Genomic DNA, 26350 nt, shown 5'->3' on the forward strand with positions numbered 1-26350 from the left:
TTCGTATCTTTCTGAAGCCTAAGAGAAGTGAACCTGAAAGGCCACAGGAGAAGGGTACACCTGGGTATCATTACAAAGAACTTGAACATATTGTGTAAGTGTTGTGTTTTCCACAGCTTTAGAAGGGGAATATAGAAAGCTATTGAGTGCAGTCACAGCTGGTGAAGATTTTAAACTTCCCCTTCAGTTTATCTCAAGGTCGTTGCTTTGAAATAGCAAGTAAGAAAGTCTAACTGCTTGGGAGTGAATCCTTAGGAGTTCTAACTGTGATGAAAATTTTTCAAAACATCAGCTGAGCATACTGTCCGTATATTTTTTATGTGTACTGAAATAGAAAGCTATATAGCACTCTCAAAATATCACCTTACTTACTATAGCAATATGTGTGTGTATGTGTGTGTGTGTGATTCTTTGTGGATTCTAATATATCTGCAAGCATCCCATGAAAATCTATGTCCTAATTACAATAGAAATTTAACGGAATGCTATGATCTAGGGAATTATAAAAATAAACCAGAAACTGAAATAATTTGGGAGATATCTGACCATTGCCTGACGAGTTTCCACTGAAAACCTCCAAGTTACCTGCTTAAGAGAATGTTGACTTTCTCTACTCTCTATCTTGAATGGAATTAATGCTTTGGGGGCATTACATTGCTCTTTTCATGTTTACCATAAAAGTATCAGTTTCCTCTATAAAAGTTAATGGCTTTAAGTTGTTTACATTCTTCTGTATTTCAAAACATAGTTCTGGAATACCAATTTAAATTCAACTTAGGTTCTAAATTAACCTGAAAATACCCAGATAAAAGGCAGCTATAGCAAATAGTGTGTGATACTTGTTAGCTCTGAACCTTAAGCAAATCAAGAGTCCCCTCCTGACTTTGCTCCCTTATCACCAAGTGTGCAGTGTCTGCCCCGCAGGACTGTTTTACATTATAAATATATTTTAAGTTCTGAATTCATGTAAAACACTATTCCAGGCATGCATATATTATATGTTTAAAACATAAAATGTCACATTAAATAGAAAAGATAAAGTAGGTCAAGTGAATGGGTCAGGGGTGATCTAGAAATGTCTTTGAGAAACTGATGTATGAAGAGCATCTTTAATAAAATTATATCAATTGTGATTATAGACATAAAACCTTATATAATTATAAAAATTCCCTACACAAAGATAATGCTGTATTCCTTCCACTTAGCTGAAAATGATGAGAACCAAAGATTTAATTGAAATTGAACATTAAGCTCAGTAAGCAAGAAAAGACTGTCAGAATACTGGTATTAGTGGTGGCTACCTCTCATCATTTGTTTAGGTAATATAGAAACTTGTCAGGTTTTTCAAATGAAGAGATGAAACATGGGAGCCTCCATTGAAGGAATGGATAACTCTCAGCCAGCACTATAGGTACAGCAATATTACCATATGAACAGGAAAAACCAAACCCTATGTTCTGTGACAAGGGAAAGCAAGGCTATCTATATCATGCAGTACATCTTGATCTATGTCACAAGGTTCCGGAAACTTTTTTTACGAACTTGAGTTCCCAAAACCAGGATTCCTTATTAGTTACAGATTATCCACTCTGCTGCCCTCTGCTGCCACATTCCGTTGGGAGAGTGTGCCCTCATCCAGCCTGCACTGGCAGAGACAAAACTGCGGCCATTCTCTATGTTAGAGGAGCGTGCTCCCCTGAGAACATTTTGGCAGTATCCTCTACAGAAACTCTTTTTTCCTTTATGAAACCACCATGACCCACTCTCAGTAGAAATAGTGGAGGCGGATTCATTCTATGTACGACTTTAAGAGCAAGCAGATTATGTAGGCCTAGCCAAATGCTATTTCTAGGTACTACCTGAATACAATGAGCATGCAAGACACAAATCACACTGACATCAATCATTCTTAAGAACGGTGAAAAAATATTCAAGAACTAGCATCATATTAGCCCAAAATTGCTGCTGACAATCTTTAGCATATATTGTAAAACTATATCAAGGGAGATCCAAGATGGCTGAATATAGAAATTATGTTCTAATTTTGACCACAGGAGGATACTAGAAGAACACAAGAGAAACTGCATTCCCAGGTGACAGTTGGAGAGACATTTGAAGTAGAAAATCTATAGAAAGAAGAGAGATGTCACTGAGCAGAGCGTATGGTATGATCATTCAGCAGTGAATGGGATACCACCAGCAACTCCAAGAGCTGTTTTCTGGAGGGGATGCTTTCTTCTAGGATCCAGGTGAGAGAAACCTACAGCAACTTGTGACACTGATGATATTGCCTCATGGAGAATTGGTAAAGGTGATCTCAGTCCTTGTCTCTTGTAGAAGAATTTCACACAGACAGGACAGTGAGCAAAGCCACAGTTATGTAAGTCAGAATCCTCTTGCCACAGCAGTCAGGAGTGGGGTCTCCATAGGAAGAGTTTCCTAGGAAAGTTGTAAAGATGGAATCTTTTAAGCACAAATGAAGGGCAGAACAGAAAAGCAGCTAACAATCAAAGAGTGGGGACAAAACCCAAGATATGGCTGGGATTGTAATACTGTCAACCTTGTTCATGATAAAACAAGAAAGCCATCAGAAGGATAGGATAGGCAATTTTTTTTTTCTCATAAAACTAGAAACTCAGAGATGTCAGATCAGCACTTTTGTTTTACTAAAAGCAGCCTCTGGGGAGAAGCAAGCATTTTGTCCACTTTAAAAGGGACTCCCCCTTTTCTCGTTCCAAGATAGACATGACTCAACTGCTTATTAGCCTATTCAACTCCTAGCACACTGACTTTGAGTCCAGTCTTCAAGTGCTAGTGGACAGCAGGTTGTCTGCCTAACAGTGTGGAGAGCACATTGTTTTCCTCCATACCCACAACAAGAATCATAGTGCACTGAAAGGAAGAAACAGCATCTTAGGGGCCCGTGCTGTGACACAGTGAGTTAAAGCCTTGGCCTGCACCTCCGGCACTCCATATGAGTACTGGATTGAGTCCTGGCTGCTCCATTTCCAATCCAGCTCTCTTTTATGGTCTGGGAAAGCAGTAAAAGATCTCCCAAGTCTTTGGATCCCTGCACCCTCATGCGAGACCTGGAAGAAGCTGCTGGCTCCTAGCTTCAGATCAGCTCAGCTCTGGCCATTGTGGTCATTTGGGGAGTGAACCAGCAGATGGAAGACCTCTCTTTCTCTCTCTCTGGCTCTGTGTTTCTCTGTAACTCTGTCTTTCCAATAAATAAAATAATAAATCTTTTTTTAAAATAAAAAGAAAATACATCTTAATATAGCCAGTGGAGGCTGTTGTGGCCATGTACAACTGTGGGATTTTATCAGAGGGATAGATCCTCAGTCCTCACTGACTTTGAGTCTGGCCTGGAAGTTAGGTAGGGAGTGGGGTACTACCTAGCTCTATAAAATGAAGGAGCATTGCTCCCTCTCCCATCACCTTGCCAAAGCCCCGGTCTCAACTTGCCAAACCAAAATACAGACAAACATCTGCTAAACAGGTATAGGCTCTGGGAATGCTATGGCTCTTTATGTGAACAGGAAAGCTTATAGGGTTGAGAATGGATCCCCTCCTCACTGGGACTGTGGAATGCCTTTGCCCTGTGACTATGAGAATCTTATGACTGTACAATAAGGTATGGGATGTGTCTGAGCCTTTGAGCAATTACTGAATCAGGTTTCAGAGGAAAAGAGTTTCCTGAGTGTTGGGGTGAGTCGTCATGGAAGGTTCCATGCTCATACTGAGGAGTATAAGGATCCTTTGTGTGGTTCAAATGACAAAGTGGTAGGGTATGCAGGAACTGTGGACTCACCTTACAAAACTAGTTCACATGCCAATGACATTATCATATCCAGCCCCTTTCTTATGATATTGGAGGTCTACCACACCCAACGTGGGTGTCACTCTGGACTCTTGCCCAACACTCAAGCTCTGACTAGAGCTCCATGACCCCACACAGCACATGCCTCTGTAAATCCATTGAAGAAGCAAACATTCCACTAAACCATAGAGGCACATTTCAAACATAAAAGACTTCAGAGGAGAAAACCAGCAAGTGTTTCCACAGATGTCCAAAAATATGCCAAGAATTATAACAGACACAAATGAAGAAGACAATATGAGTCTCCAGAAGGAACACAAACACACTTAAATATGAGAATGTGAAGAATAGATTGAAAGAATGCCTGAGAAGTAATCCTAAAGAATGATCATAAGATTACTAAAAACACAGAGAAGCAAACAGATGAGTTAAAGAAATGTGTACAAGATGTCCGGTGCCGTGACTCACTAGGCTAATCCTCCCCCTACGGCGCCAGTACCCCGGGTTCTAGTCCCAGTTGGGGTGCCAGATTCTGTTCCAGTTGCTCCTCTTCCAGTCCAGCTCTCTGCTGTGGCCCAGGAGTGCAGTGGAGGCTGGCCCAAGTGCTTGGGCCCTGCACCTGCATGGGAGACCAGGAGGAAGCACCTGGCTCCTGGCTTCGGATCTGCTCAGCGCACCAGCAGTAGCATCCATTTGGGGGGTGAACCAATGGAAGGAAGACCTTTCTCTCTCTCTCTCACTGTCTTAACTCTGCCTGTCAAAAAGAAAGAAAGAAAGAAAGAAAGAAAGAAGAAGAAAGAAAGAAAGAAAGAAAGAAAGAGAAATTTGTACTAGACGAGTATGAGAAATTCCACTGGGAGATAGAGCTATTGATGAAAACTCAAACTGAAATATTAGAAATGAAGAATTCAATATGTAGTAGAAATCCTTAACAACAGATTCAGTGTGGTAGAAGAAAGAATATCCAAGCTTCAAGACAGGTTTTGGAAATATCTCAAACAAAAAAAAAAAAAAAAAAGAGGAACAAAAAAATTAGAAGCACCAAAAATTATGTGTGAGATTTATAAGATAACATTAAATGACCATACAAAGTTGTCTTAGGAGTTCTTGAAAGTGTAGAAAACAGAATGGATTAGAAGACCTATTCGGTAAACTAATAGCAAATTTTTTCCTATATTTGGAGAAAGATAAGGACATCCATATCCAGGAAGCACCTAGAACTCCTAGTAGACATGATCAGAAAAGATATTCACCACAGCACAATAAGATCAAAATTTCAAAAGGAAAAAACAAACAAGAAGATACTAAAATGTGAATGAGAGAAGTGTCCAATTATCATCAAAGGGTCTCCAATTAGACTGACAGCTGTTGTCTCTTCAGATACCCTATAAGCTAGGAGAGAATGCAAAGACATGGTCCAAGTCATAAGAGACAAAAACTGTCAGCCTAGAATATTGTACTCAGTGAAATTCTGATTTACAAATGAAGGTTAAATAAAGACCTTGCAAAGCAAACAGAAATTGAAAGAATTTGTCACCACTTGTACAAACTTTCAAATGACACCTAAGGACATGCTACACACAGAAACACAGAAAGATAGCATCATGAATGAATGTGAGAGTACAGGTTCTCCTAGTAAAAGTACCAAAAAAATTCAGTACAAACAATAGTAATACTTAAGGGAAAATGACAAGACCAAGTAATTACTTATTAATAATAACCATAAATGGAAATGGCCTAAATTCTATAATTCAAACATAAATACTGATTGAATGGGTAAAAAACAACTCCGATCTATTTGTTGCCTACAAAAAAAAATACACCTCATCAACAAAGATGCACACAGACTGAAAGTGAAAGAATAGGAAAAGATATTCCATGATACTGAAAGGCAAAAATGAACACGAGTGGCCAATGCAGTAGACAAAATAAAATTTAAGACAAAAACTTTAAAAGGAACCAAAGAATGGTACTATGTAATGATTAAGGAATCAATTCAATAGGAAGATGTGACTATAGTAAATGTATATGCACCCAAAGCTAGGCACCTGGCTATTTAAAATAAATATTAATGATTCTACACAGAGACAGACTCCAATAAAATAATAATGGAGGACTTCAATACCACACTTTCATAAATGAACAGCTCAACTAGACAATAAATCAACAAAGAAACAACGGAGCTAATTTACATTATTGACCAAATAGACGTAATTGGTATCTACATAACATTTCATCTCACAGCTACAAAACAAAGATTCTTTTAGTCAATGCATGGAACTTTCTCTAACAGAGACCATATACTAGGTAGTAGAAGAACTCAACAAATTAAAAAAGAATAGAAATTGTACCCTATAATTTTTCTGATCATGATGAAATGAAGCTATAACTTAACAACTAAAGAAACTATAGAAAATATAAGAATACATGGAGAACTAACAACATGCTCTTGAATGAATAAATCACAGCATAATCTAAAAAAGTTATAATCCCAGAAATGAATGACTATGACAACACAACAAAACAGAATGTATGAGATACAGCAAAAGCAGTGTGAGGAATATTTACAGCAATTAATGCCAACATCAAGAAATTGGAAAGGCATGAAATGAATGCTGTAAGAATGCATCTCAAGGATCTAGAAAATGAACAAAGCCAAAATTAGTAGGAAGAAAGACATAATGAAAATTAGAGAAGAAATAAAATTGAAATAAAAAATTCAACTCAAAATGAATCAAGTATCTAAATCTATGACCTAATACTAGGAAATTACTAGAGGAAAACTTTGGGGAAACTCTGAAAGTGTGGCATAGGCGAAGACTTCTTGGAAACAATCCCAGAAACTCAGGCAACAATGGACAAATGCTATGGCATCAAGCTGAGAAACTTCTGCACAGCAAACAAAACACTCAACAAAACAAAGAGAGAATTGTCAGAATGGCAAAAAATATTTGCAAACTATGCATCTGATAAAGGATTAATATACAGGATGTATAAGAAGCTCAAGAAACTCAACAACACAAGTCAAACAGCTGGTGTTGTGAAGTAGTGGGTAAAGACACTGTAGTGCCAGCATCCCATATGGGTGCTGGTTGGAGTCCTGGATGCTCCACTACTGATCCAGCTCTATGCTATGGCCTGGAAAGCCGTTGAAGATGACTCAAGTCCGTGTGCCCCTACATCTGCGTGGGAGACCCAGATGAAACTCCTGGTTTCTGGCTTCAGACTGGCACAGCTCTAGCTGTTGCAGCCATCTAGGGAATGAACCAGCGGATGGAAGACCTCTCTCTCTGTCTCTCTGTAACTCTTTCAAATAACTAACTAACTAACTAACTAAATCTTTAAAAATGTGTTAATGATATGAACAGGCATTTTTCAAAAGGGGAAAAACAAAAGGCCAACAGACACATAAAAAGATATTCAGAATAGCTAGCTGTTATGGAAATAAAAACGAAAATCACAATTAGTTTTTAACCTCACCATAGTTAGAATGGATATAATCCTAAAATTAAAAAAAAAAATAACAAATACTGGTGAGGATGTTGGAAAACAGTACCCTACTAGACTGTTGGTGAGAATGTAAACTAATATAACCATCATGGAAGTTGTGTGGAGAGTCCTCAGAAATCTTAAATTATGTCTCCCATATGACCCAGCAATCCCCTTTTTGGGAACTTACCTAAAAGAAATGAAATCAGCATTTGGTAGAAGTCTCTGTACCCCCATGTTTATAGCAGTTCAAATCACAACAACTGATATATAGAATCAATCCAGATGTCCATCAACTGATGACTGGATAATGAATGTGGCATATATACATTATGAAATACTACTCAGCAAGAAAAAAGAATGAAATTCTGTCTTTCTCAACAAAATGGGTTCAACTAGAAACCATTATACTTAGTAAAATAAGCCAATCCCAAAATGACAGTATTATATGCTTTCCCTGATTTGTGGTAAACAATGTACAGAGTAAAAAAGCCTGTAATGACAATGAGTGAAACTGACATCTTGAGCTGGCCACCTCTAGAGCGCATAAAAGACGAGAGGAAATATTCAACCTTAGAGCCTCCAGACAGGAACCAGTCCTGCTGTCACAGTAATTTTAACCAGCGATACCATTAATGAATCACTAACCTAAGAACAGTAAGAAAATACATAGTTTTGTTTTGATCCATGAAGTTTGGCATATTGTTATAAATATAACACAGTAGCCAGTTTTGAACTTGCAAGATCAACTAGACTTTTTAAACTTTTGATTGAAGTATATGAAAAGATTTTGAACATATTATAAGCATAAATCTCAATGAATTTTTAATAAACTGAAGTCTTCTCTGCAGCTACCTCCCAGATCAATAGACTCTTAATAGTAAAAGAGGCCTGATTGTAGCCTAGGGAGACTTCTGACATCCAGAGCTATAAGGTAATCAAGTGCTGTTATTGTAAGCCACAACTGAATTTGTGATAATTTGCCAATTCAACTGCAGAAAACTAACACAGGGCCATAACATTTACAATACTTCTTAGATGTATATCCAGAGTGTAATCTAAACAGTGCACTATCACACTGTTTTGAAATTGTGTTTCAAATTATTTTCCATTATATTTTAAATTCCTGATGAGCCATGAATAGTAGTTGAGTAGTACTGTACTTAAGCAGCAATCATGTTGCCAGATACATAGCAAATTTGCTTTAAGTAATGTGGAATTTATAAAGGGACAATTATTTATTGATTGAATAGTAACTGAAGTTTCTTTTGTAGGTTCAGAGAACAACCAACTTTCCAGGGGCACATAAGTCCACTGGTTTAATTTTTGAGCATTCTAAAAAACAGGAAATTATGCTCTGATCATTCGTAATGCCTCCCTTTATCCAGGGTCTGGTATTGTCCTTGGCAGTATCCTGAGTTCAAGATTTTTATTGTACTTACACAGAATTTTGCTGTACTTCTTAGCAAATTCTAGGTGAACCTGGTGAAGAAATTCTTTTGCATGTTGTAAAACAAATCACAGAATAGTAAAAGTCAGGGTAAGCAGGCACCTGAAGAAATCACTGTAATTAGGACACCTCTGAACTGGTGACCATACCACTTTGAAGGGGCACAGACAATGACATTGTCTCCTCCAAGCTGATGTGTGATGTGCTAATCTAGGCTGAAACACAGAGTTTTAACTTTACACTCCTGTTTGGCTCACTACAGAGTTCACCAGAGATCCTGTTTATATAAATCAGAGTAGCAATCAAAAGTGCATTTAAATTTGTTCAAAAAGCTTCTTTTATTTTTCTCCTCTTTGTTTTTTATTGTTATAATCATCCTAAAACTGATGTCTTAACCAATCAAGCTAGAGGTACCTTGCAGAACTGTAGTAAAGATGTGAATAGTAAAATCAGAATGCTTAAGAAAATTAGCAAAAGCTAATAAATTCTTAAGTAATCACTAATTTATAATTTTAGAAAAGTTTTTATATATATGACAAGTTGAATTTTTAAATTTCTGTTATGTTTCTATCATGCTTCATCTTCTGGAAAATTCCAAGGTGAAAATAAGATTGGGGAAAGGAAATAGTTTAAATAACGTAGTTTTTATCCTTTAATGCAATGAATGACTTGAGTAAATCTTTAATAGTTTAAAATATCTCCCTTCAATACTATATTTTCCCTTGCTAATTTATACTTATACATATAATTATTTAGTTTTTGATATAGTTCCTAAGTAGCTCACAAGTATATGCTGTTACATTTAGAAAAAAAAGAATGATTGAGCAATATAGTGTAACTACATGTATTCAAAAATATGCATATTAATTCTCTAAGGAAGCAGTATGATTTTGCTCCCACCTGATAAAATGTAGCAAATAAAAATCTCAGACCTCTGATTTATATTTGAATCACAGAGACTCTGATATTTCTGTGATTTTCTTTACATTCCTTGTAGAAACTTTTCTAATTATTAAAGTTCTGATAATATTTTAAAACATTTAAAGGTAGGATAAATATGCTTAATAATTACTAAATGAATATTGAGTTTTCTGACAATAAATCTGCTCAGGCATATATATGGAACAGCTCCACAAAAGCCTGTGAAATCATAATCTCAGAGATTATGAAAGATATTTCTCTTAAATATTTACAATTAAAAATATGTATCAGCTTTTACTGATGTAGCTAAAATGTGTTTTACAGAACTTTGCTTTCAATATGAGGCAGTAAAAACTCAATTGTAGGCTAGTGCTGCGGCTCACTAGGCTAATCCTCCGCCTGTGACACCGGCACCCCAGGTTCTAGTCCCGGTTGGGGTGCCGGATTCTACCCCGGTTGCCCCTCTTCCAGGCCAGCTCTCTGCTGTGTCCTGGGAAGGCAGTGGAGGATGGCCCAAGTCCTTGGGCCCTGCACCTATATGGGAGACCAGGAGAAGTACCTGGCTCCTGGCTTCGGATCGGATTGGCGCAGCATGCCGGCCATAGCGTGCCGGCTATAGCAGCCATTTGGGAGGTGAACCAAAGGAAAAGGAAGACCTTTCTCTCTGTCTCTCTGTGTGTCTAAATCTGCCTGTCAAAAAAACAACAACAACAACAACAACAACAACAAAAAACAAAAACAACAACAAAAAAAACTCAATTATAAAGAAATTAATACATTTTCTGGGGCCAGTGCTGTGCTGTAGCAGGTAAAACCACTGCCTGCAGCTCCAGTATCCCATGTAGGTGCTGGTTCAAGTCCCAGCTTTTCCAGTACTGATCCAGCTCTCTGCCATAACCTAGGAAAGTGGCAGAAGATGGCCCAAGTCCTTGGGCCTCTGCATGCTTGGGAGAGACCTGAAAGAAGCTCCTGGCTCCGAGCTTTGGATCAGCTCTGCTCTGGCCATTGCAGACATTTGGGGAGTGAACCAGTAGAAGGAACACCTCTCTATCTCTCTCTGCCTCTGCCTCTCTGTAACTCTGCTTTTCAAATAAATAAAAATTATTTTTAAAAAGAAATTAATACATTTTAATACTCATACTCACTGGATTACATTAAAGGAATAGAAAATGCCTGATTATTTTTATCTTTGAGTAGGTTTTAGATGGTCATTAATCTTTAGTCAATCTCTGCATTTAGCATTAAAGCAATAAAATTTAAGTTGAGAGCTTCAAGAAGTAATTGACATTTTGTGGATAGTCAATTGAAAAGAGACAGGATTATCCCAACTGTGAAGTATGATTTTATAAAGATTTTTTTTAAAAAAGAATAAACTGTTTGACTTTGTTACATCAATTCTGTTAATAACAGTCTGAAAGCTTAAAATCAGCTCAATTAATGTAAAAATAAAAGTGGATATTTCAGATGTCATACTAGAATTGAAGAGTGGATATAAATAAAAGGATCAATAGTTACTTTGTTCTTTAGACATGTTCATGTTCTTTTTCATAAGATTTTTAGTGAAGAAGATACATTTTAGCTCATTCTCAAAGAGAAAAAAGTAAGCCATTAAGGGTGACATTCTAGGTAAAGTAGATACCAAGAGAAAGTTGTCTTTATTCAATAAACATTTCACTGTACCATAGAAATCAGTACTGAGGTTATTTCTCAATCCATTTGTTCTGTGACAAGTGATCAAAATATGACTGAAATGTTAGATATAAAAACCTTAACTCAAGAAGGAATGGCTCTCTGAAAAACAAGAGTGGCAGAAAAAAAAAAGCAAGTTTGAATAACATTTAGAAAAATGTTATGAAACTTAAAAACACTACTAGTCGAACAATACCCTATACCTTGTGCGGTTGTGTGAGTGCAGCCTGTTGAAATCCTTGCTTAGTATATACTAAGTTGATCTTTAGTATATGAAGGTAATTAAAAATGAAACTCGATAAAGGGCGGGATGGGAGAGGGAGAGGGGAGGGCCACGGGAGGGAGGGAGGTTGTGGGGGGAAGCCACAACAATACAAAAGTTGTATTGTGAATTTGTAAATTCACATTTATGAAATAAAAAATAAAAAATATATATTTTAAAAAAGAAAAAAAATTCACATGAGAAGATACTATGTTCTGTGAGAGTCAATGGAAATTATTCCCTCTTATAAATAGATGATAAAAAGGAAACATAGATAGATATAATGAGAACCACATCACTTATGAGAAGTAGATCACAATGACAAAGTTTTAAAATGTACCTGATTAGGATGAATTTAAAAAGAAGAAATACAAACTTGGAATTTATCTTGAAGTGTATTTATTCCAATTAAATTTTGCATTACAATAAAATTTCTACCAGTGGCAAAAATTGTTATTCAACCTGTGTTTGAATGTCCCCACTTTTGAACAATGTATCTCTTTCCAACTTCCAAGTTGGGCATTCTGCATCTCTCCGAAAATATACCCAGGTTCCTCAACTCTTCCACATGTATTCTGCCATTTCTATTTGTAGAGAGACTCAGTGGAAGGTTTTCTCGGCAGAACGCAGGTAAAGATAAGTCTATGGAATGCTCATCCAGCAGTGTCAGGAGTTCAAAATCACGAAGTGGAATGGGAAACAAAGGCACACCCTTGAACTGCAGGGACTTATTGAATTAATCACTTCACTGTCCATTTGCTTCTAATTTCTATCTCTTATTTTTTTTGTTTTATTTTTGGGAGATTTCCTTAATCTAGTTTATAATACTAGTATGCAATTTAAAAATTTCTGCTGTATACAAAATAATCAATGAATACTTTTGTATTATCAAAATGTCACTTTAGAGCCTCCATTCATTTTCATGAATGTGATCTATTATTTCCTTGAGACTAATTGTATCATAGTATTACTCAAATGTACTTTAAGAACCTGTATTATAGTAAATTAATTTCATTTTGTGTTCTAGTTCCATAATCCCTATCTGCATTATAGAGCTTGGGAAAGTTGTAACTCTTTCTTCACTTGGTGATTTACTTAAACAAAATAGGTAGTGCCTTGGACAGGGTGTATGTGTGTGTATGTGAGACTACAAGAGTCAGAGAGAATTTGGGCGTGAAGGTGGAATAGTCAATAAATAAAAGTAATAAGAGTAATAAAAGTGCATAAGAGTAAAAAGCAAATCCAAGGATCAAAATTTTGGCACAGAGGTTAAGCCCCTACCTGCAACATTGGGAACTCATATCTGAGCATCATTTGGAGTCCCAGGTGCTCTGCTTACAATCCAACTCCCTACTAATGCAGCTCAGAAACTAGCAGAAAATGGCCCAAGTACTTGGGCCCCTGCCACTCACATGAAACAGAATGGACCTCTAGCTACAGACCCAGACCTGGTTGTTGCATCCATTTTTGGTTAAACCAGTGAGTGGAAGAACTTTCTCCTTGTCTCCTTTTCTATTTCCTTCTCCCTCTTTCCTTCTCCCTCTCCCATAACTCTACCTTTAAAATAAATAAATAAATATATCATAAAATACAATAAAATAAGTGAAAATGGTGTTCTGATGTTTTGGTCTTTCTATTGTTCCTGATGATGAGCATTGTCCAAAAAATGTCTGTACTTTGTGCAAGAATGTAAGCATAGAACATTGGCTTCACTTTTTGCTGGAGTTGTCCTTTTAATGAAATGGAAGGGAGTCATGCCAGGGTATTTTGGGAGTTCAGAAACTGCATTATTTTTAGGTTAGGAAAAAAATATTATATTAATCACAGAATACTTAGATTCTGCTCCTTATGAATAGATATTTTCTGAGAATCTTCTCACATAATGAAAATTTTAAAGTGTTCAGATATTTTTCAAATATCAGAAGTATGCATTTTATTCTTACTTTTATTACATGCAGCATTTTTATGTTGTATAATTTGTTTCTTTGATCTCAAATGGTATTTTTTGACATATAGAACACAAAAATTTTTACCCAAGCATTCTCATAATTAAACTTTAATTCTCATGATTTAAAAATTGTATTGATTTCATATTAAGTCATGAAAATTTTTTTAACTTTTATTTAATGAATATAAATTTCCAGTGTACACCTTATGGATTACAATGGCTTCCCCCTCCCATAACTTCCCTCCCACCCACAACCCTCCCCTCTCCCACTCCCTCTCCCCTTCCATTTGCATCAAGATTCATTTTCAATTCTCTTGATATACAGAAGATCAATTTAGTATAAAGATTTCAACAGTTTGCACCCACATAGAAACACAAAGTGAAACATACTGTTTGAATACTAGTTATAGCATTAAATCAAAATGTACAGCACATTAAGGACAGAGATCCCACATGAGGAGCAAGTGCACAGTGGCTCCTGTTGTTGACCCAACAAATTGACACTCTAGTTTATGGCGCCAGTAACCACCCTAGGCTGTCATCATGAGTTGCCAAGGCTATGGAAGCCTTCCAAGTTTGCCGACTCTGATCATATTTAGACAAGGTCATAAAAGACAGAGTGAGGATAGTAACCAATGATCCTAAGAGTGGCATTTACCAGGTTTGAACAATTATACAGCATTAAGTGGGGAAGAGGACCATCAGTACACACAGGTTGGGAGTAGAGCCATTTGTGGTAGAGTAGAGGTTATGATTACAAAGGAATGAGGCCCAAGTGCGCTAGACAGGGTCTAGAACAAAGGACAGAGTCATTATTAGAGGAGCTAAGAAAGGTGCTGTCTAAGCTACAATTAAGTTTTCTGATTGAGAGGCAAATAGAACCTGATAGAAGGGGCTTGATAATAATCTGGTGGGCTTTAGGCCTTGTAAGTTAAGAGGCCCAGACCTATCTATCTCTTCACATGGGGTACATCCTGAGGGAGGTATGAACCTCCTAGGGGAAGGCACTCTGTTGACTTTCATTACTTGGCTGGCCTGGGAGGAGAGCTGGCCAGGCAAAGGCAGGGGGCGTCTCTAACAAGAAATTTACAGTTCTGCCTGCAATGTTGCTGACCCGACTTGACCATCCCCTCAGCTGCAGTGGTCACTTTGGAAGTTGGGCTGAGTGAAGGGCTTTTCAGCTTAGAGCCAATAAGACCTGTGGCTCTGACCTGGGCATCCTTCGACTCCAGGGCAGGTCCATTTCCAGTGATCCAACTCTTGGCAGAGCTGCCAGGGCTCTTCACAAGCTGACTTCTGCTGAAGCCCAGGCTTACCACATTGAAAGCCACTGCAGTGGACTGGCCTGTTGGGTCTCCTTGAGGGCAGATCACTGTACAGATCAGCCATTAATAGGCCTGCCACCCATTGCTTCTGATGCCTAGCTTTTTTTTCCTCCTGGTTTGTGTTCAAGCAGACCAGAGGATGCAAGTCAAGGGAGTGCCCGTGTCCCATCTCTAATCTTTGGTGGCCTGAACTACAAGTCTATAGTCACAGGCATGTTCTGTAGTAGTATTTCTAAGGCAGACAATGCCCATGAGGAAAATTATATTCTCACTTTAAAACTTTCTTTCCCTTTGGTCTGAAAGGGAGGTTTTTTTCTACTTACTGTATACTTCGCTGATGGCGAAGTGAATCTAGCTATGAGATTATTATTTAAGCTCTTATTTTGGCTATGCTATTACAGAAAAATGTTAGCCATCCCTTTCATAAAGGGAATTATGTGATAAACCAATTAAAAATTACTGAAAATGTATGATTACAATTATGATTGTTACTCCACAGTTTAGTATTAGTTTTAACTAGAATAAAAATAATACAATACTTTTATGATATTAGTTAAAATGAATTTATATGAGAGTGAATAAATTAACATTTATTGAGCACCTTTTAAAAACATACAATATTATAGATATTTGAGAAGATCCATTTAGTATAGTTTTTATGCTCCTTTCATTTATTTTCGTTCCATAATATCTTGAAGAGTCCTTAATTGGGGCTGGCACTGTGGCATAGCAGGTAAAGCCGCCACCTCCAGTGCTGGCATCCCATATGGGCACCAGTTCTAGTCCCGGCTGCTCCACTTCCAATCCAGCTCTCTTCTACTGCCTTGGAAAGCAGTATAAGATGGCCCAAATCCTTGGTCCCCTGCACCCCCATAGGAGATCTGGAAGAAGCTCCTGGCTCCTGACTTTGGATTGGCACAGCTCAGGCTGTTGTGGCCAATTAGGGAGTAAACCAGAGGATGGAAGACCTCTCTCTCTGCCTCTCCTTCTCTTTCTGTGTAACCCTGACTTTCAAATATATAATTAAATCTTTAGAAATAAAAAGAGCCTTTAATTATTTCAATTCTTTTCATGTGAATATCTAATTCTTCCAGAACTATTTGTGGGAATAGTTAGCTTTACATTATTGTGTTGCATATCTTCCTCTGTCAAAGATCAATTACTGATATTTATGAGGATGTATTTCAGTGCTCTCTATCCTATTGCATGTACCCATTTGTCTATAATTCCACCAGTTTAAAGATCATTTTGATTGCTGCATAGAAAATCTTGAAATTAGGTAGTTATAGTCTTTGTTTTTCTTTGAATTGTGCTGATTACTCTGATTCATTTGCACCTATACATAAAACTTAAAACCAATTTGTTAATATCTAGGCTTTTATTTCCCTTTCTTGCCTTATTGCATTCGTAAGGATTTCTAGTATGATATTCAAAAGGAGCATTGAGGGGCCTGCATTGTTATGCAGCATGTTAAGACACAAGCTGGGACAGCAGCATCCCATATTGGAATGACAGTTTGATTCTTGGCTGCTCTACTTCACATCAGCCTTCCTGCTAATTCACATTTGCAGGCAGTGGAAGATGGTCCAATTATGTAAGGACCCTGCCACCCATGTGGGACACAAGTATGGAATTCCAGGTTTCTGCTCTCCTCTCTCTCTCTCTCTCTCTCTCTCTCTCTGTATTTGTGTGTGTCACTCTTTGAAATATATTTGTGATAGAAATTTGAAGTCGTTATCTAGTAATTACAGAATTTATGCTTTCTCAGTGAGTTTCCATTGGTCACTTTTTTCTGTGTGTATAGTCCATTGTTTTCCATGTCTTTACATACTTCTTTGCACACACACTTTCATTTTATTTTGTTGTTAAAACTGGAATTTTAAACAAATTATGTATTAGTAATGAAAATCAAACTATTACCCATGATTTATTGCTGCCATTGTTGTTTTTACTTATTAATAACCTTATGATACTAACTCTATATAGTGTGTATTTTTTTAATATTTATTTATTTATTTGATAGGTAGAGCTACAGAGAGCAGAGGCAGAGAAAGAAGTCTTCCTTCCACTGGTTCACTTACCAGATCACCACAACAAGCAGAGCTGGGTCTATCAAAAGACAGGAGCCAGGAGCTCATTTGCGTTTCCATGATAACTAGTGATCCTGAGCATCTTTTTATGTGTCTGCTAGCCTTTTGTATTTCACCCTTTGAAAAATGCCTGTTCATATTATTAATTCATTTATTTTTTGGAAAAAAATATTTATTTATTTATTTATTTGAAAGGCAGAGTTACAGAGAGGCAAAGGCAGAGAGAGAGAGAGAGGTCTTCCATCTATTGGCTCACTTCCCAGATGGCCACAAAAGGCAGAGGTGGGTCCACCAGAAGCCAGGTGCCAGGAGCTTCTTCCGGGTCTCCCATGCAGATGTAGCGTCCAAGGACTTGGACCATCTTCTACTGCATTGACAGTCCACAGCAGAGAGCTGAATCAGAAGTGGAGCAGTCACGTCTTGAACCAGCACCTATATGGGATGCCAGCACTGCAGGAGGTAGCTCTACCTGCTATACCACTGCACGGACCCTAAATGTTTCTTAAACTGTGGTAACTGAAGTCTCTGCTCAGTTAGCTTAGTATTCATCTGACAGTATTTTTAGTAATTTTGTTAAATGCTTTCAACAAAAAAGTAGCCTACCCTTTAGGTTGGTATAAATTTTTAATAATTAGGCAGTTTTCCTATCTGTTGAATATCTTCCTCTTTGTATGGACCACCAAGGTCAGACAATGATGATCAAATGGTACTCTGTCTTACATATATGGGTAGTTCTTTACTTTCCAAGCATATGTCACAGCTTTTCTTATTTTGCTGTTGTTTAGTTATTTTTGTTTGCTTTTAAGTTTATTTTTAAAATGTTATTCAAGGTCTACAAGTTTCACGTATTTCATGTATACAGATTCAAGAATGTAGTGATACTTCCCACCCTACTCTTCCCTCCTGCCCATGCTCCAGCCATTTTTTTTTTTTCTCCTACCCTTCTATTCCCTCTTAGTTTTTACAAAGGTCTATTTTCAGTTTTCTTTATACTCATAAGGTTAACCCTACACTAAGTAAAGAGTTCAACAAATAGTATGAGGGGAAAAACAAAACAAAACACTGTTCCTCAACATTAAAAAGAGCTTTTCAATACATCCTATGGGCATCTTGTACCCCAAATGTTGCTTTTAAATTTCTTTTTGGGATATTGTTTGCTCCAGTTGGTGTTTTAGCTTTAAGCAGCTGTATTGTTAAATGTAACCCATTGTAGTACTGGAGATAAAGTTTTTTCATGAAGAAGGACTTTATTTGAATCAGGTCAAATGACTATACTCTCTGAATAAAGCATTTTCTGGGAAATGCATGACAGACCAGTTGTTTTGAGGAGACCCAAATGAAGTCTTCCCCACATCTTATAGCTACAGTGCTGTTGGTTTTCTTTGCTATTATGTTTGTGAGACTGTAAGATTTCAAATGTATCGTGAAGTTTAAAAGAGATGAATGGTTGTAGACCAAGGCAAAACACATTGGCAAAAAAAATCTTGATGAGATCAAGATGTATTTATTATTTCCTGAATAATTGGTTCAGGGTTTTATAATATTTTAGTTGATTTTTCAGGATTCTAAAATAGTTTACTTTATCAAATCTTCCAAAATTGACATTGCTTCTATGAGGGTATATATATATATATATGTATATATATATATATATATTTGTCCCCACTCTGCTTTTTTAAAAGTCCTGTCAAAACTTTTACTTCTTTCTCCTCTTACATAGAGATATTAGCAGAATATGGGCTGATGGAAGACTTCCTTAATCTTTACTTACATGTTCACCTACTTGAGGAAGAAGCGTTTAGCAAGTCATGGTATTACTTTAAAGTTACTTCCCTGGAAATGACACACATCAGTCTTTCCACTCTTCTCCTATTTCAATACACTGGACAAAGAACATAGATTTGCATAACTGCAGTTAAGAATAAAAAAGAACAAGCCTTCATATCTATTGTAAACTAAAACTTAGAAATGTGATGAATAATAATATTGTCTACGACATAATTTAGCTTATTTCTCAACCTTTGAAGTCTAATTTAATCTTCAAATAATTACATGTAGTTGCTCATAATTGTGTTAACTCTCACAGCTATAATAAATTATCACAAATTCAGTTGAATAAAGCAATTCAAAATCATAATCTTACAGTTCTTGAGGTCATATGTTTAAAATGGATTTTGCTAGATTAAAAAAATCAAAGTGTCACAAAGTATCAGCAGGATTTTGTTCTCTCAGGAGGTTTTAGGAGAGAGTTCATTACCTTATCCTCTCAACTTGTGATTGCTTTGGGTCTACCCACATAATTCAGGAAAATCCCTTTATCTCAAGATCTTTATCTTAAGAACATCTGAAAAATTTCTTTTATCATATACGACAACATATTCATGTATTTTAAAGATTAGGAAGTGGACATCCTCAGATCATTTTTCTATCAAATAATCATATTAATGTTAACACTGTGTCCTCAAATGATCCAGAAGTTTTGTTTCTAAATGTATTATATTGTAGAGAATTATAGGATAGAGTAGGATGAATGTCACACTAGAAAGGCAGATGATACACCAAGGAATCATTACTTATCTTTTCTTATTGAACAAACTGATATTATCAGACTTCGATTAGAATTTGATTAAAACTTAATAATACCAACTCTTCTATACCTCAATGTGTGTCTATAGTAAGATTTTATTACTAATAATATTTTCCCTGGGTTTTCAATGCTAAACCATTAAATCAGATCAATATTTATTAGCAGGTCCAGAGTTGGTGAAGGGGGGTGGAAAGACATTTCAAAATGAATGAACAATAAGTGAAAATACATTCATGAGTGCAGATATGTCCTTAAAATGGCTTATGATCAGTGTCTATTTCAGGACTACATGGATTTAGAGTTAAAAAAATCAGAGGTACGTTGTATCCCCTTATGCATCCCCTAAGTAAATCTAGAAATAAAGCTTAGTTTGTTCCTCTTCATTGCTTTCTTTTTTGTTCTTTTTTTTCTTGGTTCTTAATAGTTAGGTCTACATAAATTGTTACTTGTAAATTGCAGCTGTATTTTTTTTAACCAAATGTGAAGATCTGTATACCTCTTTGGGACAGATTACCTCACATTTAGATCACTATATTGAATGTACCCATTGGATATGTTATAAGGCAGAGCAAGTGGTTAGCCTTGACTCTTTGAAAATGCACAGGCCTGATACTCTTTCTTCTATCGTGAATGTTGTGTCCTGTTTACCTGGTGTACTTGTTCTTTGAGAAGTCTTTTTTTTTTTCATTTTTTTTTTTAACAGGCAGAGTGGACAGTGAGAGAAAGAGACAGAGAGAAAGGTATTCCTTTATGCCGTTGGTTCACCCTCCAATGGCCGCCACGGCCAGCACGCTGCGGCCGGTGCACCGAGCTGATCCGAAGGCAGGAGCCAGGTGCTTCCTCCTGGTCTCCCATGGGGTGCAGGGCCCAAGCATTTGGGCCATCCTCCACTGCACTCCCGGGCCATAGCAGAGAGCTGGCCTGGAAGAGGGGCAACCGGGACAGAATCCGGCGCCCCAACCAGGACTAGAACCAGGTGTGCCGGTGCCACTAGACATAGGATTAGCCTGTTGAGCCATGGCGCCGGCCAGAAAAGTCTTAACCTTGTGGGATCTTAACTGTCATTGGACTTAATGTTCCTTTGGAGCCAGACAGGAAACAGAAGAATCAGATATTTCCATGCAGATTAAGGCTACGAGGAGACATCTTTGCAAGAGAGAGGAAAGGAAAGAGTTTTAGTGTGTTAATACTGTATCATAGCATGCTAGTTGAAAAGTTCCAGATATGACATAAAGGGCTGGATTGTGAATTAAAAGTTATGCAGAAATAGACATCAGGAAAATGCAAGTCAAAGCCACAATGAGGTTTCACCTCACCTCAGTTAGAATGGCTTTCATACAGAAATCAACAAACAACAAATGATGGCAAGGATATGGTGAAAATGTACTCTAATCCACTGTTGAAGGGAATATAAACTGGTACACTGTGGAAGACAGTATGGAGATTCCTCAGAAATCTGAATATATACCTGCCATATGACCCAGCCTTCTCACTCCTGAGAATTTACCCAAAGGAAATGAAATCAGCATATGAAAGTTATCTTACCCCCATGTGTGTTGCAGCTCAATTCACAATAGCTAAGACATGGAATGAATCCAAATGCCCATCAAATGAAGAGTGGATAAAGAACCTACGAAATATATACACCATGGAATACTACATAGCAGTAAAGAAAAATGAAATCCTGTCTTTTGCATCAAAATGTATTCAACTGGAAACCACTATGCTTAGTGAAATAAGCCAGTCCTGAAAAGACAAATAACATATGCTTTCCCTGATCTTTGGTAACTAATAGAGTACCTGAAAAGTAAACTATAGAAGTAAAATTGACACTTTTAGATGCTATTACTTTGAACAGCTCTTGTTTCGACTGTTGAAGATCTTTTTTTTTTTTTCATACTATTTGCTGAACTCTTTACTTAGTATAGGGAGAATCCTATGTGTACAAAGTTAATTGAAAATAGACCTTAGTAAAAAATAAGAACGGGAATAAGAGAGGGAGTAGGAGGGTGTGAGTGCAAGTGGGAGGGAGGGTAGAGTTGAAAGAATAACTGTTCCTAAATCTGTATTTATGAAATGTATGAAGTTTGTATACCTTAAATAAAAGTTGTCTAAGTTAAAAAAAAAAGACACACAGAAACAGTTAAGGAGGAAAGAAGTTGACTTTTTTCAGCTGATTTATTGAATAATGTGTATTTTATGATACAGTTTTATGGAAAATAAGTCACATATGTCATCAGGGTGGTTGGAGCATCCAGATACTGATAATGTATGATGATGTCAGAAGTTGGGATGGAAATGAAAACTAAGATTTAATTGTTGAAGTGACCAGTTAGGGTAGGTAAGTGAAAAAATTAATAATGTATTAATAAACATATCCAAGAGAGGCGGATAGTGATAAATAGTGATAAAAGAAAGCAATGAAAAGCTTTTGTTCTTACTTTTGTCTTATTAAAAAATGAGTTAAAAGTAACAACCTAGGGGCCGGTGCCTTGGCTCACTTGGCTAATCGTTCGCCTGTGGCGCCAGCATCCCATAAGGGCGCCTGATTCTAGTCCCGGTTGCTCCTCTTCCAGTCCAGCTCTCTGCTGTGGCCCAGGAGTGCAGTGGAGGCTGGCCCAAGTGCTTGGGTCCTGCACCTGCATGGGAGACCAGGAGGAGGCACTTGGCTCCTGGCTTCGGATGGGCACAGCGCCAGCTGTAGCGGCCATCTGGGGGGGTGAACCAATGGAAGGAAGACCTTTCTCTCTCTCTCTCACTGTCTATCTCTATCTGTCAAAAAAAAGTAACAACCTAAAATCTGTGAACAGGAACTGAATAATTAAAGTCTGTGTCTTTATACATCTAAATATGTAGGTTATGTAAGAGAAAATTGCTTTCATTTAACAGAGAAGCCTGAAAAGCGGTGTCCCCAGAGACCAGCCATGTTGCAGCACAGGCAAGCAAATACAGAATACTATCTATTGAATGTGTAAATATGAAAGGATTTATTTATTTATGATTATTTATTTGAAAGTCAGAGTTAGAGAGAGAGAGAGGGATTGATTGATTGATGGATTCTATCTGTTGGTTCACTCCCCAGATTGTCACATTGGCCAGGGTTTTGCATGAAGGTCAAAGCCAAGAGCCAGGAGCTAGGAGCTTCATCTCTTCCATGTGGATGGCAGGGACCAAAGCACTTGGGTCATCTTTTTCTGCTTTTCCCAGTCCATTGGCAGAGAGTTGAATAGGAAGTAGAGCATCCAGGACACAAACTGGCACCCATATGGGATGCCAACTTTGAGGGAGGTGGGTTTTACCCAGTATGTCACACTGTGAGCCCAAAAGGATTTATTTAAAGAATTACTTTGGGTTTCCAGGGTGTATTTGGAAATATTGTGTGAAATTGCAATGGAAGTAAAAAAATAGATTATATTGAGGATAAATTCATGTGAGAACTGAACAGAGGGAACGTATCTGCTTGGTGATCAAGGATGACAAAGATGATTCATGGGCTTAGAATGAACATCTCACAGTTTACTGATTTGAGCACAGGATATTGATTAAGGATCTAGGTAGAAACAGTGAGCTGCAGGAGTTAAGATTCTGTAATCTTTGCTTCATTCTCAACATGAATACTGCTGCATTTTATACGTCATCTCTTAAAATAGTTCATTTCTTAGGTTGCTAGCAGAGGTTATTAGCTGACTTATTAAATTCTTAATTCTTTTTATCATATTTATCCTGGGGACTCAGGTTTCCCAAGACTTCCATGGTGAGGTGTTTCTTTTTTTAATGTTATATTTTTCAAAATGTCCAACCTACAAAAAATTAGAAAAAGCAGCACAATGAGCTCCCTTATATTTTACACTTACATTGATGGGTTGCTATCCCATTCTCTCTAGATGTATACAAATGTCTCTCTCTCCCACTCTCTCTCCTATTTCTGAAAGTATAAATATGTGTGACTTTATAATGCATGTTTTCTATCTAGAATCCTTTAAAAATAAGTAAAATTGTGATGTGTCATCCCAATACTTTATAACTTCTAAAACCAAAAACATTCTCATGTACCATCTCATGACCAAGGAATTTACCACTACACAATAGTAATATCTAAGTTATTGTATAGTTTCAAGTCTCCCAAATTATTTTAAAATAACCTTTGAATTTTTAACAATGGTCAGGACCTAAATAAGGCATAATAATTTTATGTTGATCAATAAATTAAAATTAAAATAAGCAAAATATTTACTTATACTTAGAAATTCTAATTTAAAAAAATGGAGATATGGTGTAGAATCAGTGGATCAATCCATCTTTAGGATCTGTGAGATATGGCTGTGATTCTTTGTATTTTTGAAATGGATTTACTAATTAATTCAGATCCTGTACACAAGAGCATACAGGATCTCAAACATAATTTTTGTACCTTTGTATCCCCCAAAGGAAATATTGATCTGATTTACAAGGTTGAGGTGGAAATCTGGCTGCTAAATCAAGTATAAATTTTATTACTTACCTCAATCAAACGTAATGGCAAATTTACAGTCTTCATTTCTTTCCTGTGCCTGGGTCATCGTCAATATTGATCTAGTAAACATAGCTATAAAGTAAAACCATCCAATACTATGCTCCTGCAACAATATTCCTCAATATTAATTATGCAGTCTCTCTCTAGAAATATAAATCATAAAATAATGATATGCTTCAATGAAAATAACACTTTACCATAATTTAGGTAGATCACACTTAGTTCCTTATTGGCATATGGTTTAAGAAAAATCAAATGATCATCAGAACTATGAATAAAAGATTTACACAGGAGCTTCAAAACTTTGTGGAAAATGAAAGCGATGAAAACTATGTATAGATTTCAGTGTTCTGCACCAAAATAAATTTCTCTTATAATTCCATTTTTCCATAAATTTTTGAGGTTCCTCTCATGTGCCATTTTTTCATCCTATACTTTAAGACCTTTTTAGAACACCAAACTAAAATGAGGCAACATCAGAAAAGAATTAAAAGGTAAGTTTATTTTGGAGCAAAAATATTGTGACATCTGTGCACAATCTTTCATAAGAAAATATCTAAAATACATGTGTGGTAGACAGAATTTTAAGATGATTGTCAGTGTTCAATACCTTTGGAGTGAGCCACTTTCCTTGAATATAGGCAAAACCTTTGAATATGATGTGATATCACTTCTGCATTACATAATATGACAAAACAAAGGGATTTTTTTCCAGATGTAAAATAAATTTTCCAAACAGTTTACATTTGCTCATCTAAAGGGAGATTGTTCCATGGGGGCTTGACTCAATTACATCCTTTGAAGAATGTTTCAGCCCTGACCTAAGAGATGGAAAACTCTTTTTCTAGCTTTGAAGGAGTAAACCAGTAGCTGTGAGGAGATAAATTATAACAACAAGCACAAGAACTTAGAAGGCTTTAAGTCTTAAATGAGTCCACAGCTCTTGCAGTCACTTTGATTACAACCCAAGGAGACCTTCAGCAGAAACTCAGCTAGGCTATACCTTGACTTCTAACCCATGGAAACTGAGAGTAAATATATTTTACTTTAAACGATTGCTAAAAATTTTTACACACTAATAGAAAATCAGCATGGTATCGAAGCTCTTTTAAAAGCAGCCACTTAAAATCTGCAAAATACAAATATTCTATCCAATTTTTCTCTGATAATTCTTTTGAAATATGTTACATATGAGGGGTTTTCGAAAAGCTCATGGAAAATATTTATTTTGAAAATGTAGACATAGATTTCAAAAATATATGAAGAAAAATAATCTTATTTTTAATTCCATTTCCACAAACTTTTTGAAGTACCTTTTTATTTGGTTTTGATTCTGTGTTTACTGAGACTTAAAAAGGCACAAGCATTGAAAGTAGCTTCTCCTTTCATGTTCTTCAAAATCAAGACTCTCTCAAAATTTCATTTGATATGGGTAAGGTTGCCTAGCAACAGTCTGACCCCCACCACCACCACAGAGCTGTTCCATGCATCAATTCCGAGGACAACTAACAGATCAAGAATTAAGAGAGAAAATATTGAAAGATGATATTATTAGTGGAGTAAATAGAGGTAGTATAGGATTCAGATATTAAAAGTTGAAATCACTACAATAGATCCTTCATAAATTTTTCTTTGCTAAAACACATGTACCAGAAGTACTTGAAAGAAAATATCATTACCAACCCCACAAATATTGTGGGGGTAACAATGAGGAATTATGACCAAGAAAAAGCTAAATGTCTATATGGAATGAAAAAGAGCTTAGAAATGATCTATCATACTCCCTTCACATTCTGAATGCAGGAAAATATGAAATAAAAACATAGGCAAGAAACTTTAGAAAACAGAAAATTAGAGATAGTAAATGACTTATCCAAGTTACAGCAGAAAGTAAGGAGCATGATTGCTACTGGAATCCACAACTCTGGCGTAAGGCCCACAGCCATGAAGGATGTTGCACCTGAAAAATCCAAAATCTGGAGGAAGAGAAACAGGGTACTTCCCAATCCTGATGCTTCCTAACTGTCATATTGGGACAGTTTCTTATTTATTTTGATGTTCAATTTACTGAAACATAAAAACTGCATAATCTCTTAAGCAAGAGCATGTAGAATTAATTTTTGCAAATGAAATTATATAACACCTCCTGACATATGTTCAATATTTATTAGTATTATTGTCCTTGTAAACCTTGAGGATAATGTTTTCTTTAATGTTTTCTTTCTTCCCCCCATCGCCCCCCTCCCAGGCTGT

This window comes from Lepus europaeus, chromosome 7 (assembly GCF_033115175.1).
Source record: "Lepus europaeus isolate LE1 chromosome 7, mLepTim1.pri, whole genome shotgun sequence".
Lineage (NCBI taxonomy): Eukaryota > Metazoa > Chordata > Mammalia > Lagomorpha > Leporidae > Lepus > Lepus europaeus.